The sequence below is a fragment of the Xenia sp. Carnegie-2017 genome, unplaced genomic scaffold (assembly GCF_021976095.1).
Source record: "Xenia sp. Carnegie-2017 unplaced genomic scaffold, XeniaSp_v1 HiC_scaffold_42, whole genome shotgun sequence".
NCBI lineage: Eukaryota > Metazoa > Cnidaria > Anthozoa > Malacalcyonacea > Xeniidae > Xenia > Xenia sp. Carnegie-2017.
The window spans coordinates 741681-761680 of record NW_025813507.1 but is presented as its reverse complement, the minus strand read 5'-3'; positions in this window follow the sequence as shown (position 1 = coordinate 761680).

Genomic DNA, 20000 nt, shown 5'->3' with positions numbered 1-20000 from the left:
ATGGTCTCCGTGACTCATTTCTCCCTCTCAGAGAGGCCTTGATGGTCACCGTGACTCAATTTCCCTCTCAGAGGCCTCTGATGTTCACCGTGACTTATTTTTCTCCCTCAGAGGCCTTGTGATGGTCACCGTGACTCATTTTCTTGGTCTCAGACTCCTTCCCTGATGGTCTCTGACTCCTGACTCACTCCCTCCTCCTCAGAGGCCTCTGATGGTCACCGTGACTCATCTGATGGTCCCCCTCATTTTCTCCTTCTGATGGTCACCGTGACTCACTTCTCCCCACTTCTCAGAGGCCTTCTGATGTCACCGTGACTTATTTCTCCCTCTCAGAGGCCCTTGTGTCACCGTGACCTCATTTCTCCCTCAGAGGCCTTCAGGTCACCGTGACTCACTTTCCCTCTGAGAGGCCTCTGATGTTCCCGTGACTGAGGCCTCACCCGTGACTCATTTTCCCTCAGAGGCCTTCTGATGGTCTCCGTGACTCACTTTTCCCTCTCACAGAGGCCTTCTGATGGTCTCCGTGACTCATTTCTCCCTCTCAGAGGCCTTCTGATGGTCACCGTGACTCACTTTTCCCTCTCAGAGGCCTTCTGATGTTCACCGTGACTTGTTATTCCCTCTCAGAGAGGCCTTGTGATGGTCACCGTGACTCATTTTCCCGTCTCAGAGGCCTTCTAATGGTCTCTGTGACTCACTTTCCCCTCTCACAGAGGCCTTCTGATGGTCTCCGTGACTCATTTCTCCCTCAGAGGCCTTCTGATGGTCACCGTGACTCAATTCTCCCTCTCAGAGGCCTCTGATGTTCACCGTGACTTATTTTTCCCCTCTCAGAGAGGCCTTGTGATGGTCACCGTGACTCATTTTCCCGTCTCAGAGGCCTTCTGATGGTCACCGTGACTCACTTTTCCCTCTCAGAGAGGCCTTCTGATGTTCACCGTGACTCATTTCTCCCTCTCAGAGGCCTTGTGGTCACCGTGACTCACTTTCCCTTCTCAGAGGCCTTCTGATGTTCACCGTGACTTATTTCTCCCTCTCAGAGGCCTGTGATGGTCACCGTGACTCATTTTCCCGTCTCAGAGGCCTTCTGATGGTCTCACCGTGACTCCACCCCCTCACAGAGGCCTTCTGATGGTCACCGTGACTCATTTCTCCCTCAGAGCCTTCTGATGGTCACCGTGACTCACTTTTCCCCTTCTCACAGAGGCCTTCTGATGTTCACCGTGACTTATTTCTCCCTCTCAGAGGCCTTGATGGTCACCGTGACTCACTTTTCCCTCTCAGAGGCCTTCTGATGTTCACCGTGACTTATTCCCTCTCAGAGGCCCTGTGATGGTCACCGTGACTCATTTTCCCGTCTCAGAGGCCTTCTGATGGTCTCCGACTCACTTTTCCCTCTCAGAGGCCTTCTGATGGTCTCCGTGACTCATTTCTCCCTCTCAGAGAGTTCTGATGGTCACTCACTTCCCTCTGAGAGGCCTCTGATGTTCACCGTGACTTATTTCTCCCTCTCAGAGGCCTTCTGATGGTCACCGTGACTCATTTTCCCTCTCAGAGGCCTTCTGATGGTCACCGTGACTCATTTTCCCTCTCAGAGGCCTTCTGATGTTCACCGTGACTTGTTTTCCCTCTCACCGTGACTCATTTTCCCGTCTCAGAGGCCTTCTGATGGTCTCCGTGACTCACTTTTCCCTCTCACAGAGGCCTTCTGATGGTCTCCGTGACTCATTTCTCCCTCTCAGAGAGGCCTTCTGATGGTCACCGTGACTCACTTTTCCCTTCTCAGAGAGGCCTTCTGATGTTCACCGTGACTTATTTCTCCCTCTCAGAGAGGCCTTGTGATGGTCACCGTGACTCACTTTTCCCCTCTCAGAGAGGCCTTCTGATGGTCACCGTGACTCATTTTCCCTCTCAGAGGGCCTTCTGATGGTCACCGTGACTCATTTTCCCTCTCAGAGGCCTTCTGATGTTCACCGTGACTCTCCCCTCCTCTCAGAGGCCTTCTGATGGTCACCGTGACTCACTTTTCCTCCTCAGAGGCCTTCTGATGTTCACCGTGACTTTTTCCCTCTCAGAGGGCCTTGTGATGGTCACCGTTACTCATTTTCCCGTCTCAGAGGCCTTCTAATGGTCTCTGTGACTCACTTTCTCACAGAGGCCTTCTGATGGTCTCCGTGACTCATTTCTCCCTCTCAGAGAGGCCTTCTGATGGTCACCGTGACTCAATTCTCCCTCTCAGAGGCCTTCGGATGTTCACCGTGACTTATTTTTCCCCTCTCAGAGGCCTTGTGATGGTCACCGTGACTCATTTTCCCGTCTCAGAGGCCTTCTGATGGTCTCTGTGACTCACTTTTCCCCTCTCACAGAGGCCTTCTGATGGTCTCCGTGACTCATTTCTCCCTCTCAGAGAGGCCTTCTGATGGTCACCGTGACTCACTTTTCCCTTCTCAGAGAGGCCTTCTGATGTTCACCGTGACTTATTTCTCCCTCTCAGAGAGGCCTTGTGATGGTCACCGTGACTCACTTTTCCCCTCTCAGAGAGGCCTTCTGATGTTCACCGTGACTTGTTATTCCCTCTCAGAGAGGCCTTGTGATGGTCACCGTAACTCAATTTTCTCCTCTTAGAGAGGTGTCTTCGTGATTGGCCATGACATATAGATTTTTTCTAACATAAAAAACTAAAATTACGAGTTTTAAACGTAATGTCAGTGGATCAGCTAAGGATGTTAGCTGGTTGCATAAATCATTCAGAATGCAGAAATAGCACTCAAACATCATTCTGATGAGAAGGGTCTATCACTGTTTAACACAACGCCGATGTACATATCATCACACTGTGCATGTGCAATTTGAGCACTCTTGCTATGTGTACAGGCTCTCATATTATGGCGTTTACCATTTTTGCATTATGGAAAAGCTTGTCTTTTTAGATTTGAGCACTCTGCTGACTGTACAATACAGTCCATACAATGTATAACCATGTCATGTATGTTTACACATGTCATACACATAATGATGTGATTTATTTTGAAGATTTTATCATGGTCAAACATGTGTCCTGGTTACAAAGGGCATGTTGATTTGTAACAACTAGATAACACTTCATTTTTCAGCAGGTGCTATCATGGCCACCTTATACTTGGAAGATAACACAGTTCCCTTTCCCCAACACTTTGAGGACTTAGTATGTAAACAACACAAGACCTACCTATGTTATTACAAAGGCCAACTATCATTCCCAACATGCAAACAAGGATGTTAAACAATTAAAAAAAAGTAACAAATCTTAGAACAAGGGCTTAATCTCAGCAGATCGTAGCACAAGGCTACTCTACTGCTTACAATACCCGTTCTTTATTTAAGTCGTCTGCAAAGGATTTAGCTCTGGAAAATTTAGATTTTGATCAATGCAGTGCTTTGGTGCATAGTCCGCACCGTAGGCACATTGTGACGCAGGAGATGACAAGCATCTCTATTCTAGTTCGCTTAAGTCGTCCAGAGAAAGGAATCGTTGCGTTCTAGCACGGATTCTGATTTAGAGGCGTTCAATCATAATCCAACAGATGGTAGCTTCGCACCATTGTCTTTTCAGGCAAGTGCATGAGCCAATTGTCTGAATCTGCGGTTCCTCTCGTACTGAGCAGAATTACTATTGCAACAACACTTCAACAGTAGGGTAAAACTAACCTGTCTCACGACGGTCTAAACCCAGCTCACGTTCCCTATTGGCGGGTGAACAATCCGACGCTTGGCGAATTCTGCTTCGCAATGATAGGAAGAGCCGACATCGAAGGATCAAAAAGCAACGTCGCTATGAACGCTTGGCTGCCACAAGCCAGTTATTAAAAAAGACCATTCGATAAATTCTTCATGGGCAAACCTGCACCGTAGTGCAGTGCAGGCTTACTTATATAGACTTTAATGAATTCAACATCTTCCATTAGTATCCTTATATATATTATGATAACTTTTCTGAAACATGTTTGTTTTATTTCTCATAACTTTTGCGTTTGATCTGCGATTTCGCTCAAATTTGGACTGAACATTGCCTTGATAGTTTTAAACATTTTCTAAAAATTTCAAGTGTGTAGCGTTGTTAAACCGGAAGTTATCAGCTATGACGTCACAATACAATGTTTTCGTTAATAACTTTTGAGAGACAAGTCCGATTTGAAATCTGATTTCGTATTCAGAAAGAGCGTTAAATTTTAGATGGGGGTAACCGGGGGGAAAGCATTATTAAAGCCCTAACACGCAAATTTAGACGAAATTTTCAAAAAAATGCAAATTTTTTCAATTTTTAATAACTTTTTTTAATAACTTTTGAGAGAAAAGTCCGATTTGAAATCTGATTTCAGATTCGGAAAGAGCGTTAAAAATTAGATGGGGGTAACCGGGGAAAGCATTATTAAAGCCCTAACACGAAAATTTAGACGAAATTTTCGACAAAATACAAATTTTTTATATTTTTAATAAACGTTCTATAACTTTTTAAAACATTTTTTTTTTTTCATAACTTTTGCGTGTGATGCGCGATTTCGCTCAAATTTGGACTGAACATTGCCCTGATAGTTTTATACAATTTTGAAAAATTTCAAGTGTGTAGCTTTGTTAAACATGAAGGTACTAGCTATGACGTCATACTACAATGTTTTCGTTAATAACTTTTGAGAGACAAGTCCAAATTGAAATCTGATTTCGGATTCGGAAAGACCGTTAAAAAGTAGACGGGGTGAAACCTGGGGGAAAGCATTAATAAAGCCCTAACATGCAAATTTAGACGAAATTTTCGAGAAAATGCAAATTTTTTAAATTTTTAATAACTTTTGTTAATAACTTTTGAGAGACAAGTCCGATTTGAAATCTGATTTCAGATTCGGAAAGAGCGTTAAAAATTAGATGGGGGTAACCGGGGAAAGCATTATTAATGCCCTAACACGAAAATTTAGACGAAATTTTCGACAAAATACAAATTTTTTCTATTTTTAATAAACGTTCTATAAATTTTCTAAAACATTTTTTTTATTTTTCATAACTTTTGCGTGTGATGCGCGATTTCGCTCAAATTTGGACTGAACATTGCCCTGATAGTTTTAAACAATTTTAAAAAATTTCAAGTGTGTAGCTTTGTTAAACCGGAAGGTATTAGCTATGACGTCATACTACAATGTTTTCGTTAATAACTTTTGAGAGACAAGTCCGATTTGAAATCTGATTTCAGATTCAAAAAGACCGTTAAAAAGTAGACGGTGTGAAACCGGGGGGAAAGCATTAATAAAGCCCTAACATGCAAATTTAGACGAAATTTTCGAAAAAATGCAAATTTTTTAATTTTTAATAACTTTTGTTAATAACTTTTGAGAGACAAGTCCGATTTGAAATCTGATTTCAGATTGGAAAGATTAAAAAGTAGACGGGGGTAACCAGGGGGAAAACATTATTAAAGCCCTAACACGCAAATTTAGACGAAATTTTCGATAAAATGCAAATTTTTTAAATTTGAAATAAACGTTTTCATAACATTTTCAAAGAAATTTCCTTTGTGAAATCTCATTTCGTGTGAAGTTATGAAATTTTAGCAGATGGGAAAGCTTCGTTAGAGCGTTTTAGAAAGTTTCATTTCTTGGTTTTCAAGATATTATAAAAAACATATATGTATTGTTGTCATGTTTTGACTTTGTTAATTCTAAATCTACGTAACTGACTTATGTTAAATAACTATGAATTTCTAGCTATTGCTTACAATTATTAGTGCTGAAGTGGTACATGTTCATATAGATGAAATATTCTCACAAAATTGTAAAATATTTCTTTTCTTTAAGTTATAATAACTAAGTTGTCACATGTCATGTCAGAGGAAATATGTTCTAATTTTCTGATATTGCATAATTTCATGTAATGCTCTGTAATGTTCAAATATCTATTAAGTTATGGTTTAAAACATTCGCTGTAATACCTTGTATAACATTTTGCTTAAGGGAACATGTAATTATTCTTAGCACAATCTTGAGACTGTTGCAGGTTTCATATTTTTCGATAAACACATTTTTCATCATTCAGTTTATTTTATAAAAAAAAAATATCTTAGTTGTAAAAATCTTCTTGAATTATATATAATGATGTCATTTATACAACATGTTTGAGATCAAGGAAAAGGAAGTTTAGTCAATTAGAAATTAATGACAAATAATACAAAACAATACAAAAGGAATTTGAAACATATATCATGAAACATTTGTTAGCAGAAGATTCTCTAATTATACAAGAATATCTCATTAACATATGTTTTAACAGACGATGTGCATCATTTAATGTCATAAAAATTGTGCAATTGCAGAACAAGTTTTTAAAAGGCCTCTAGTGCTATTCAAGACATAAATTTTGTCTTTTCAGAAAGACATTTGGTGTTCATCGTGAGATCTACTTTCCCGTTTCAGAAAGGCAACTTTTGTTTTAGTTGACATCAATGTTGTTTTTCAAAAAGGCATTCGACGTTTTCCATGCCATCATTTCTCCCCTATTCAGAAAGGCTTCTAGTATTACACATGACATCAATTTTGCCTTCTTGAAAGATCTTGGGTGTTCATAGTTAAATCATTTTTCATTTTTGGCATGCCAAGACAACAATTTTTGTCTTTGAGAAATGTCTTTGATATTAATAAGTATGAATGTCAACTGAAATTCTGATATGATAGTATGATATCAAAATTTTTATGTAATTGTTAAGCAAAAGGAATTATGTAGACAAAATAAGCTGTTTAATTTTTGAGATGTTGAAAAATAAATGAGTTTTAACAAATCTTGATTCTTTGGTTTCAATTAGGAAAATGCTATGTTTACAAAGATATATTGTAATTTCATGAAAATTGAAATTTCACAAGCGGAAGTCTCAAGTGGAAAATCAAAACAAAGCTACCATCATTTTCTTTCTGCTGTTTCACCTGAATATTTGTTTCAACAAGGAGTGATTGTTTTTTCTGGTAATTGGAGTATTTTAAAGAATAAAGTTTTAAACTTACAGGTGTTTAATTATTAAAGTATATGGTTTCATTATTCACTTTTGTTTGATTCCAAATTCAGTAGTGATGTTTCGTTTGTTATATTGAAACAATTTACATGTTCTTTAATTAGACTGCATTGGATATTAGAAAACAGTTGTGATCAAATTTCGTTTCAAGGTATGTACTTTTAAATTTGCTTATCGCTTCTTATAATTATTATTATTACTTATTGACAGTTTTTGTAATATTTTTAATAATAGTAGAAAAGATCATATATCTTCAATATAAAATAACAATATAAGAATGTGTACATTTTGGCAAGAGTCCCTAGTAATTTTTGATCGTTGACAACTTATTGCATTATAGCTTTAAATATGCACAACGTATGGGAATAAACGCAACAACGAATTAAGGCTTTATTAACAATCTTTACGATATTGTAGAATTCATTCGTTTTTGATAGCATTTTACAAGAAATATTATTTTTTGAATTAATTTATAAGCAAATAACGCGTTCATACAATTTACAATTTATTTTGACATATTTCAATTAAAATTTAAGAAAATTTCATCATGTAAGGACTAGAGGAATCGACATTTTTGAGCAATTTATTTCTGGCCTGTGAGCGTTCTCATGTGATGTTTGTTTCACCTTACACTGGAACAATTAGTGCCATAGTGATAGCGACATATGATTGGCAATGATCAGGAAGCTGATCGGAATGCTTTAAATGTCATTTGCCATTGCTATACATCTCATTGCAATGAAACCATGGGGAATTGACTCGACATCATTTGTTTTCATAAAAAAACGTATTTTCATTGTCTTATTAAAAATGAAAGACTATTTGAGCGAAAGTTTTCTTTTAGATGCTATTAACGTGTCGCCATGGAAACAGATGTTCTGCATTAAAAATCATTACAAGGAAATATTACACAAATTCAAAATCACACTAAATGTTAAAGGCTGAGCTTTCATCTATATGTCGAAAATTACGTGTATTTTACAATGGTCTTGTTTGTTTTGCAATATCTACAAATGAGAACTCTAAAATTCTGAGCAAAATATGTAAGCATTTCATTGCGTTTTAATTTATGCATGTGGTTGATGGCAGAGAAACAGCATTTATAGTCGTTCTAAAACATGTCCAAGTAATAAAATTTTTATCAATAGAAGGCATTTACTGCAGGATATATAATGAAGTGAATTGTTTAACAAAGGTTTGAGTATTTCAGGACTTATTTAGGTTGAAACAATGAATTCTGAAATTGTATAACTTATTAAAAATAAAGTCCATCGCCAAAGAGTTTATGAAAAAGGACATTTGTAGACAAAAAAAGCTTTTCATTTTCTTCAGATGTTAAATGAAGATTAAATTCGAAAACAAATTTTTATCCGTAAGTGTCCATTACGAAAATAATATGTTTAAAAAGATGTATCGTAATTTCATGAAAATGGAAATTTGAAAAGTGGAAGCATGAAGTGGAAAATCAAAACAATATGGCGATCACTTTTTCAAAATGTTAGTATGTGTGACATTATTGAGAAAGATTCACTAGTTTATACTGATTATTCTGTATTACTAATCAAGAAGGTACTTTAAATATCAGTATAAGATATATTTTTAATAAATTGAAAGGGTTTTGTATGCAAGTACGTGTTTTTTAAGCATAATATCGTAATTTCATGAAAATGGAAATTTGAAAAGTGGAAGCATGAAGTGGAAAATCAAAACAATATGGCGATCACTTTTTCAAAATGTTAGTTTGTGTGACATTATTGAGAAAGATTCACTAGTTTATACTGATTATTCTGTATTACTAATCAAGAAAGTACTTTAAATATCAGTATAAGATATATTTTTAATAAATTGAAAGGGTTTTGTATGCAAGCACGTGTTTTCAAGCATAATTTGAGCAAGGTTGATTGGTTTGTGCCGTGGAGTTTAATTTCATTATAAATAATGAAAGATTGATATCAAGATAGTACTATTGCGAATACTTTTAAAAGTATTGTACTTATACAGTTATTATCAATTTGATGTAAATTATTAATTGTGCTTGTTAAAAATGGAAGTGAATTCTTATGAGGAGTTTTGGTCTATAAGGCAAATTCATGTTATTGGATCTTACCCAATTGAGCAGTGGAGAGAAAGGAAAGAAGCGCAAATGTCGATGAGGCAACACAGAGTAGAGGAGGCAATACGTTTGTTTGAAGAGAGCGAAATAGGTTTAACAATATCGAGAAGTGAAGAATTAACTGAAAATGAAGGTTATTCATTGCGGAAATGGGCAACAAATAAGTCTTGGTCCTTTTGTGCCAAATGTAAATTATTGCATCGTGAAAAGCTTTTGCCAAATTATAATACAGCTAAATTAAAAACGGTTAAGAAATGTATTTGCGAAAGTAATCGATATCATATTCCGCAAATGCTACAAATTCCTACGTGTTTACACAAACTTAGTCGAAAAGAAATACTTGCGCTTCGTCCTTTTACTGTTCATACAGGCAATTACACTGTTCAAAAGCACGGCTATAGACAAAAAGATGGCATTTTTCATGTTTCTTGGTCAGAGAAATCTGTTCTTGAAAAAATAGCAAATTTAGATGAAGGTAGCTATGTTAAATGTATGCTAGCATACCGTTATTTGACAAGGTCAGCGACAAGTAAATATTCTCATTTTATTCAACTACGTGAGGAATATATTGTGTCTGGTAAACAATTAAACGTTTATAAAAATAAAGAAAACAGCGGAATTGAGTGTGCATTATGGCCACATCTATATCCATATTATGAATGGTGTGAAACAAAACTTTCACAGAATAACAATCGTAAAAGTGCCAAGGCTTCTTTCACTTTGAAGATTCTAAGTGAGGTTCTTGATTACTCAATGGATTTTGAGCTGTTGCAGTTTGTATATGATAGATGGTTATTTACAACAATAACTGGGGCTATTTCTTCTGCTCGAAAATTTCAAACAAGCGCTGCAACTGCACTAGCAACAAAAAATTTTAGTAATGAATACTGGCGATGGCATCATCGATTCATAATAGATGCAGTTCGTCAATTTGGATATCCTGATCTTTTCATTACAATAAGTCCTTACGAATGGACATTTCCAATTCCTTTGTGGCTCCAGAATGCACTTGACATAAGTGGGAAAATGCCAACAGAGCTATCAGCTTTGGAGACTTTGAACATAGTTCATATATTGGAGCAAACTGTTCGAGGATACCTCTGTGGTACAAATTCGAATAGATGGCGAAACCATGTCTTTAACTATGAGCATGACAATAAAGAAAACGTGAAAAACTTTTTTTATCGGGTGGAATTTCAAGGTCGCGGAACAGCACATATTCATTTACTAATTTGGCTTGAGGACATTTCAAAATGTTCTTATGATGTTATTCAGGCCAACATTCCAAATGATGATGTTAACCTTGCTTTCTTAGTGTATGATTTGCAACAGTCTAATGAGACAGTGCTCAAAGTTAATGAACAAGATACACGTTTAGAGGCTGTTAATGATAATGTAAAACTTTCATTGCATTATTCGGAAACGTCGTTCATTTTGAAGCTTAGAGCTTATATTTGGACAATTTTACCATTTTTGAAATGTCGTATGGATGTGCAATTTTCTGATCACTGTGGTATGTTGATGCGTTATGTAACGAACTACGTCTCAAAGTTTAAGGATTCTCGATCAAGTGCATCTCTATTTTCCACAACTCTTGTTCCAGCAGAGGCAGCATATCGGCATTTGAGAGACATGAAGCCCTGCGAGCCAGAAATGATCATGACTTTGTCTTCAATAAAACCAGCATGGTGTAGTATAAGCACTAAGACCTATGTCCCTCCAAGACCAAAAAATGCTGGAAACAATTCAACTCTTCTTAAATATTACTCACGAAATGGAGAAGAAGATGTTACTTTCCTCGAATTTCTTCGTGTGCATGACACGTCTAAAAACAATGCACCCTATTACAAAAGGCAGAAGTGTTTGGTCGGCATTAAATATGTGTCATATTTCAATAGTGATTTTTTCTTTCAATTTATTCTTATGAATAAAGCACATCGGAAACTGGAAGATCTGAGACATCCGAATCATGAAATTTTACCAGAAGCATTACAATATTTTGCAGCATGTATTGTTCATATACCACATTTGATGGAAGAATTTGCATTAAAAGATATGTTGCAAAAGGAAGGGCATAAAGAGTATTTTGTTGACAATGTTTTAAACTATTTTGCAAACACGATGGATGTGTATAATCTGTGGAGAATTAAAGTGCTGAGAAATGAAGACTTTTTATCGTGCATGAATTGTGGAATAAACGAAGATCTTGACAACATGCAAGTGAATGTGGTAAACATGGTAAAGTTATTTCTAAGATACAGGAGTCAATATTATGCCATGTATGACAATGAGGAGAATGAAAGATATGAAAGTACACAGGATTGGCGAAAAGTTATTTCTGTTACTGGCAAACCTGGCACAGGAAAGACAAAGACTCTTCATGCGTGTGTTAAGTTTGCAATTGATAATCAGTTTACAACACTTGTTGCTACACCTACTGGTATGTTAGCATCTTCCTATCGAGCATTATTTGATGAGGAAATCGATGCTAATACGATTCACTCATCTTTTCTTATTCCAATCGATGGTTCATCTCCACAAATTAATTGGAATTTGAGTATGTATGACCTTATTTTAATTGATGAGGTGTCCATGGTGACCGTGGAGCATTTTCAGCACATACTTTCAACTTTAAGACAAATTCCCACGAGTCCTGTTTTGTTGATTTGCGGTGATAAATATCAATTGCCACCAATAAGAACAATGAACAATCGTACAATATCGGGAAGAAGTATTTATCAATTTGAAAACTTCAATGCTATAACCAGGTCATTCAACCTCACAAGGCAACATCGCGTCAATGATAAGGACTTTGAAGAGATTTTAGACCATATCCGTTATTGGAGTGTTACGGAAGAGATCTTAGAGAAATTGCAGGAAAATCGTGTTCTTCATCATTGTGAATCCATAACTGATGCCAAACTTTTGTCTGTAATCCGGGAAAATATTTCGAACACTTTTGTTACTGTTACAAGGAATGGTGTTTCTCATATAAATGAGCTGATTGTAAAAAACTTGTTCTTGCAAAGGGATTACATTGCCACCGTGCAAATGGACAATGATGAACTGCCTTGTGATATATTTAAAGGGATGCGGATAATTATCACACAAAACCGAGACAAACAGAAAGGTATTGTGAATGGACAACCTGGCATTATCTCGATGATGAAAGAAAAATCTGTTGTTGTGAGACTTCCAACTGAAAAGGTGGTTACGGTCTTTCCAGTTTCAACCATGATTCATGAAGAGGATGAGAATGGAAAATTGGAGTCGCATATTAAGACATGTTATCCTTTTGTGCCAGGTTATGCCATAACGATATGCAAATCGCAAGGTCAAACACTTCAAAATGTTGTTTTGTGGTTTGATACAAAAATGCTTGGTGAAGGAGCAGCATATGTGGCTTTGTCTCGTGTGAAATCTTTAGACAATTTAAAATTTTTAACTCCAATATGTCATGATCATTTTTATCCTGTAACATTTTAATGCTGTTGTTTGGAAAAAGACTAAATTATAAAGTGTGACTACAAATAGTAAATGATTTAAAATATTGGCTTACCAATAAAGATAAAGATGTGTTGACATGTATTAATGTTGCAATTTAATCGTTTTCCAAATATTTAAAAAATAAAAAAATTGAAATCCTTTTTTCTTAATGCAACTATTATGGTTAAATCTTATCCTTTGGCTAACAATGTAATGTGCTTATGTTTCAAGGGTTTTTAAAAAAATTTAATGGCATCCAAGTAATAATTGTGAAACCAAGTATTCTTATGTTTAAAAACGGAAACATTTTTAATAAAAGAGACATAAAACCAAACAATATGCAGTAAAATCAAAAATGTATAAAAATGACCACATAAGTTTATTATAGGTTACGATGTGTGAATTTTGGTTAAGTGCTATTATGGCTAATATGTTTCATCAAGTTCAACCTTGTAAGAGTTAGAGAAATTACTTGTAACGTTTTTCTTTATAATGGGATTATTGTGATTTTTTATACTAATACTAGCAATCAAATGTAAATTTCAAAAGTGAAAAGTACAAGTAAACAAGCAGTACAATGTAGCATCCACTTAAGTTTATGTATTTGTAAGATTTTATACTAGTAAAAATCATTTCTTATTTTTGTGTGTTGGATATTGCATAGCATAACAATTGCAATATTTACCGGTGTTTGACTTGAAGTGTATAAAATTGTTAAAAAGTGTTCTTTCTTATTCTGTCAAGAGTTGGAATATCTGTGTAAATAAAATTTAATTTCATTTAATTTAGATCCTACAAAGAATTTACAAATTTCTCTCAACAACAACTTTTCTTAAGGTATGCATTTTTCTCATATGAATAATGTTATTAGTCCTGATGGAAAAACTATTCAAAAATCTTTACTACTTATTCACAATGGCTTTATTGATGAGTTTAAAATTTCGAAAAATTGTTTGGAAAATTTAAAAAAACGAAAGTGAAAAAAGTATTACATTGAACTATGAAAAATTTCGAAAACATTCTTAGAAAAAAAGGTACTTATGTGCTTGTATATTAAAGCAGTTTTAAAGATTGATGACATATAAGTTATATATATAAATATGATGATATTTGTGTTAAGCTTGTTGTTATGATAAAGCTTGTAATGAAATATTTATCCAATTCAACGTGGAAAAGCATTCGTAAAGTACTTAATAATGTAAATTTGCAGAAATTTTCTAATATTTGCAATACGTGACGTTTACAAAAAAAATGAGAAATGAATTTGCCTTAAAAGATACATTATACAATGCAGGCTGGGAAATGATGTAATAAGTCTAATCACCTAATTTAACTAGAGATGTAATGTTTGAGACATTTGTGATAATGGGCAAAACATTTTTTTAAATACGACATAATAACATGTTGTTTATCTATAGACAATTTTTATATTAATCTTGCAATAAAAATAATCTTTTGCTAAAAATACATGTATGAAATATTTAACATATTCTTTTAAAGTTAGAATAACAATAGGCAGAGGAGATTTAATTGTACAGTTGAACATGCATTTAGTTATCATTTAATTTAAAACTTGTTTCATACATATGTTATGAGGAAAGTCAAAAATTGAAGAAGCATTCTTATATTTGTTGCAATTAAAATAAGTTCAATTGTGATTATATTAATTTAGTTGTTGAGATATGTAATAACATTAACCTGAATTTCAAAAAGTAGAAAGTGTATTTAAAAATCTTAAAAAATCATGCAACTTTGACCCCAAATGTGTTCTCACGTGACTAACTATAGTAGGAGTGAGCAGATTTCTCGTTTTAATTTACATTGGTTGTAAAGCATTTGGATGTCATTTGAAGTTTATATCTTATAAAGACGTTTATATTTTACTGATAGTTTTTTCTTGGAAGAACATATATTGATTTTAATAGTGTAATTAGAGGTGTTGCTTAACTGACGTAGAGCAGGTTATAAAACCCATGAGGTTGATTCATCAGAGAAATTTAGACATAATTGAACAAATTTTTTTAGCCTCTAATGAGCTTTTTTCATTTAGATGTCTTTTAATCCAAAAGTTTCACCTGGAAAAGTGACATATTTCAAACACTTCCCTCATTATTTCTTACGCCCCTACGATGCCCAATTGATGGTAAACAACCACGAATTTCTAGAAAAGTTGAGCTCAAGAAATTGTGAGTGGATGTGTCGGCCGGATTTTGCAATAAGTGAAGCCTCCCAGGCAATCATTGAAAACTGGGAAATAGTAAAAGGCTCGAATTTTCTATCCGAAGAAATAGAAATAGAGCTGGAAAAAAACATTGGACAGATTCATCAGTCTCTTATGAATATAAACAAAAAGGACAAGACATGCAATGCGTCTAGCCAGGATATATTTCAAGTGATGAAATGGTGTTGCGAAACAGAATTAGACGACATGATTAATGTGTGGATGCAACAAGCTTCGGCTACATACATAATGCTGTGTCAGATGAGAGCCATGCAAGTTTGTGTTAACAATACACAAATATATGCAAATAAATTGATGAACGATCATCCTTCGGCTGTTGAATTCAAGAACGCCAAGACATTGGCAACTATGCAGAAAATGCTCACCGCTATGACAGTTCCAGCGGGTCCACAGACGGTGCAACACGGTCGAAGAAATAGGGCTGCTGTCGACGAGCTTATCGATCCTTCGGCTGGAAGAATTGCGGTGAATACAGCATGCTTGGACCAAACTAGTTCCTCTCGTGAAGGACTAGTTAATCCCTCCGAGGAAGGTGCTAGTCCTGCAGCAAGATCTAACAAATCAATTGAAGGTTCCTTGGCAATAAACCATCAGTTAATGGACATGATATTGAGCCTGCAAGAGCAAATGCAAAGGTTACAGCAGCAGCAAAATAAACGAAATGAACAAGAAGAAATACACGTCGTGGAGAAAATGGGAAAAGGCAAGGAAAAAGGAAATGCAAAAGGAAAAGGAAAGGGAAAGGGTCTGAAAGTAACGGAAAAGGAAATAGAAGCAAGAGAAGGAGATGAATCATTAGCTAAAGAGAAAAGTGGTAACAGGAAGCGGACACATAGCATGGTTGTTAATGAGGAAGTGATTAATGAAGGTGCTAGTTCGAGCAAAGATTGTTCTATCGCTGTCGACGTTGCTCATGTTGAAGTAGCAAAAAAAAACAAAAAAAGGAAGCGCAAATTGGTTGAAGATGCTGGAAAGTAAGAAAGGAGATAAAAAACATGAATGTCTCAAGTTAAAAACTTTAAATTAAAAAGTGGAAAAGGAATAATTTTTAGACAGTTTCCCTGTTGTGTGTGTTTACGTGTCACTATCTGAGCCACATGTGGTAATATATAATGCATTATAAGAAATTGTATTGGCTGTGATAAAATTATGTTTCAATATGATATGAGATAAATTTGTTTTTTCATTTTTTGTCGTTCAACAGAAATTAGTAATATTTACTACTTTGCCTCAGATATTTGACATATGCCATTGTACATTGTGCTTGTCATAAAGCGTTTACTATATTAACAAGTTATAAATTTAATGCATGATATATTGGAAAGAGTGAAAATAGCTAAAATAATGTGTGTATTTCAGTTGTGCTAGTATGTTATTAATATGATAGTGTTGTAGTAAAATAAAAGTCTGTTGAATCACATATGATTTTGCACGTATTGTAAATGTCCTGATTGAGGTGGCTTTGTGTGATGTAGTTTTGTAAGATGACTGTTCTAGTAGAAGGTAAAAGTGTCTTAGTTTGTGATAAGAATTTTTCGTTGTTTTTGATTCTCGTGAGATATCAAACAGTAAAAAAAAGTTTAGAACTTTGTTAATAGAAAATTCAGGATTGAAAAAAGGGGATTGTGTGGCACAAAGAATTAGTACAATTGTTAGAAAACATGTTGCAAATTATGTTAAATTTGTGTTGCCTTACAATTGTACATTTGGTTACGTTGGAGACGATAAGGAACAACATAGAAAACATGAGTAGAACGGAAGTAGAGAGAGCAGAAAACGGATTTGAGAGGGTGAGAAGCGAGAGAAGCGAAATACATTGAAGAGTAAGAATAAAAAATTGTCTAAGAAAAGAAACTTGTGATTTTGAATATTCTTCATGTTCGGAAGACATTGGGACTGAGGTCAATTTTCAGAAAATGTGGCACTTACCGACGAAGGATTTTTATTGTGATAAATTGTGAAAATTTCGTACGAGATATTAAGAGTTCCATAGAAACATGGCAAACGACGAAGCAAAACTCAACATAAAATTCACTCAACTAACGTTATCTGCTCAACGAACAGCTAAAATATTAGATTCGGGAAAGCAAGAAAATATGGAACGAAAACTGAACGGACTCAAAACAATTATTAACAAAGCTGACAATTTTAAATGAGCTGTAGAAGCATTGAAAATTGAAAGAGAAGACGACCTTGAAGAAATCAACGATCGGAATGCGGAAATCGAAAGAAAAATAAGGGAAGCCGAAGAACAAATAACGAAGCTACAACACTGGCTGAACAATTGGAAATTAGAAGAGGAAAATCAAGCTCACAAGGAGCAACTTAAATTTGAAGTAAAGCTTCAAGAAACAAAGGCTGAAGTAAATGCAAAAATCCAAAAGTCAAAGTCTGCGGACTCGAAAATAAGCGATAAATGTATGTCGGTGAGATTACCAAAAATAAATATTACGAAATTTGAGGGGGAATACATGGCTTGGTCCAGATTTTGGGGCAATTTTACGGAGACGGTGGACCAGTCAAATATAGCTTCCATCATCAAATTCACATATCTGTGTGGTTTCTTTGGGCCTAAAGTTAAGCGACGAGTAGAATCATTACCGCTTGCCACCAAAGGATACAATATAACAAAGTCAATTTTAAAAGATCAGTATGGTCAGAATTCGGAAATTATAAAAGCTTACATAAAAGAGATCATGGATTTGCCTCATATCTCCAGAGCGAAGCCGAAAAAATTGTTGAATTTACTGAGATGTTAAATCACAGTGTCCAAGCTTTGGAAACGCTGGGTTAACTGAAAGATGTCGAAAAAAAAGGTTGCACGACTTTAGACAAGCTCCAAACCATACGAGGGACCTTGTTAGAAATGATCAAGAATGGGAAAGTTCGAACTTTTTCAGGCTTACTGAAGCAGTCAGACAGTGGACCATGCGAAATCCAATCTGTGAGAAAGAGTCAGACACACCTGGATGGGAATCTAGAAGGTCAGAAAAAGTCTTCCATACTGAAGGAAAGAGGATGTTCGTCTACTGTGAAGGAAATCATAAATCAGGCGAATGTAAAGTAATCAGTACTGTCAAGGAGAGAAGAGCAATTTTAGTCAAAAAGAAACTTTGTTTCAACTGTGCAGTAGGACAGCATCATGCTAACATTTGCCAAAGCAAGTCATCATGCAGAAATTGCCCCAAACGACACCATACGAGCATATGTGATGTCGCCAATCGGGAAGAAACACCAAAAACAGGTCAGACTGTTGACTAAAGATGGACGTACTGGTGAAAGAATTTTCCCCATTCTTGTTGTCGAGATAAATGGAATTACATGCCGTGCATTGATCAACTCAGGGCTGGAAACTCCATATCTGGTAAACTTGCATCTATGCTGAGGGTGAAACCACTTGAAACACAAACCACTAAAGTTGACATGCTTCTAACATCAAAAACAACAAGACTGGAAATATATCAAGGGAACGTTGAAGCAATAGACAGTGATTATTCAATGAAGGTAAAGTTGATCAAGGTGGAGAAAGAAGACTCACTCATAGGAGACAATCCATCCACATTATAAAACACTTACAAAAAGAGTTTGAACACTTGATGAATGCAAAACTTGTTGATAATGATCAGAAAGCTCAATTACCTGTCAATATCGTTTGGGGAAGCGGGCAATATGCACGGATAAAAATTCGCACGAATCCACAAGTGGGAACTGAAGGGCGACAGATTGCAGAAAAAACAAAACTCGGATGTTTGCCATGTCTCCTGGTGTGGAACAAAACAGTAAAAGGATGTTTCTTACCAAAATTCGCAGAAGGATTATGAAGATCTCTGCAGGTTGGATGTGCTGGGACTAGCAAACACTGCTGAAGGACTAGCAGACACTGCCGGTACGACACCGGTCTTCCATGGCGCGGAAATCATCCATCTCTCCCATCGAACAAAACAGGAAGCATCACAAGGTTGGAATCTTTAGATCGATGATAACAGCAAAAGAAATTGACTGAAGATTACAACGCAGTAATTCAAGATAAAAAGCACAATGGCGTAGTTAAAACAGCAACTGAGGTAGCAAAAGGTAATGAATTCCACATGCCTCATAAAGAAGTCGTATGCGAGTCAGAGCAGTCCACTAAACTGAGAGTGGTGTACAATTCATTAGCAAAAGCTTTACCAGAATGTTCTTCTTTGAACGAATGCCTGTACACGGGACCTACGCTTAATAACTAGCTGTGGGAAGTGCTGGTTAGAGCGCAAAGTTTTCCTGTTACAATAACTGGGGATATTCAAAAGGCATTACTCCTAATTCATGTACGCGAATATGAACGGTATTCTTAAAAAATTCATTGGCGACCAAATTTACAGGCTGATGGAGAAGTATTACGGTCCACGAGAGTATTGTTTGGATTGGTTTCGTCTTCATTCCTATTTGGAGAAGTTCTTAAAACGCATTTGGATCACAGGAAAAGCAAAGCTTCAGGCGAAGTTGACACTCTGAAAAGGTCTCTGTACGTTGATGACATCATTTCAGTAGGATGCATTAATTGGTAAGCTAAAGCATAGCTGGGTGAAGTGGGAAAACACCTTACCAAGCGAAGTAACCGTGCCAAGAGCGGTTCTGTCGTTCCAAGAACCCGTCTGTAGCTTAGAGATTTAGGATTTGGGGATGCCAGCGTTGAAGGTTTGTGCGCAATCGTCTGCACGGTCACTAAACAACCCTCTGGAATTACTCAGGAATTACTGGCAGCGAAAGCGAAATCAAGATTTGCCAAAAGAGGAACGCTAGCAATGTGCTGAGACACATTCCACACAGAAACACCCCTGGTTAGATAGTACTGTAGCTTTATGGCGGATTAAAGGAGAGGGGGGTTATAAACAATTAGTGTCGCATCGACTGGTAAAAATCCGACCTTCTAATGAGACCGTGTGGAATCATGTGCCAATAACCGACAATCCAGCCGACCTCAGAAGCAGAGGTGGCAAACTGACCGACATGTGGATGAAAGGTCTGTTGATGAAAGGCCTGGCTATCAGGGCATGGTTGTTGGCCACCATATCTTATAATCAAACCTTCGACTGGAAACGACTTATTGATAATGCTCAACATAACAAAGATAATAAAAATCACTAGCGACT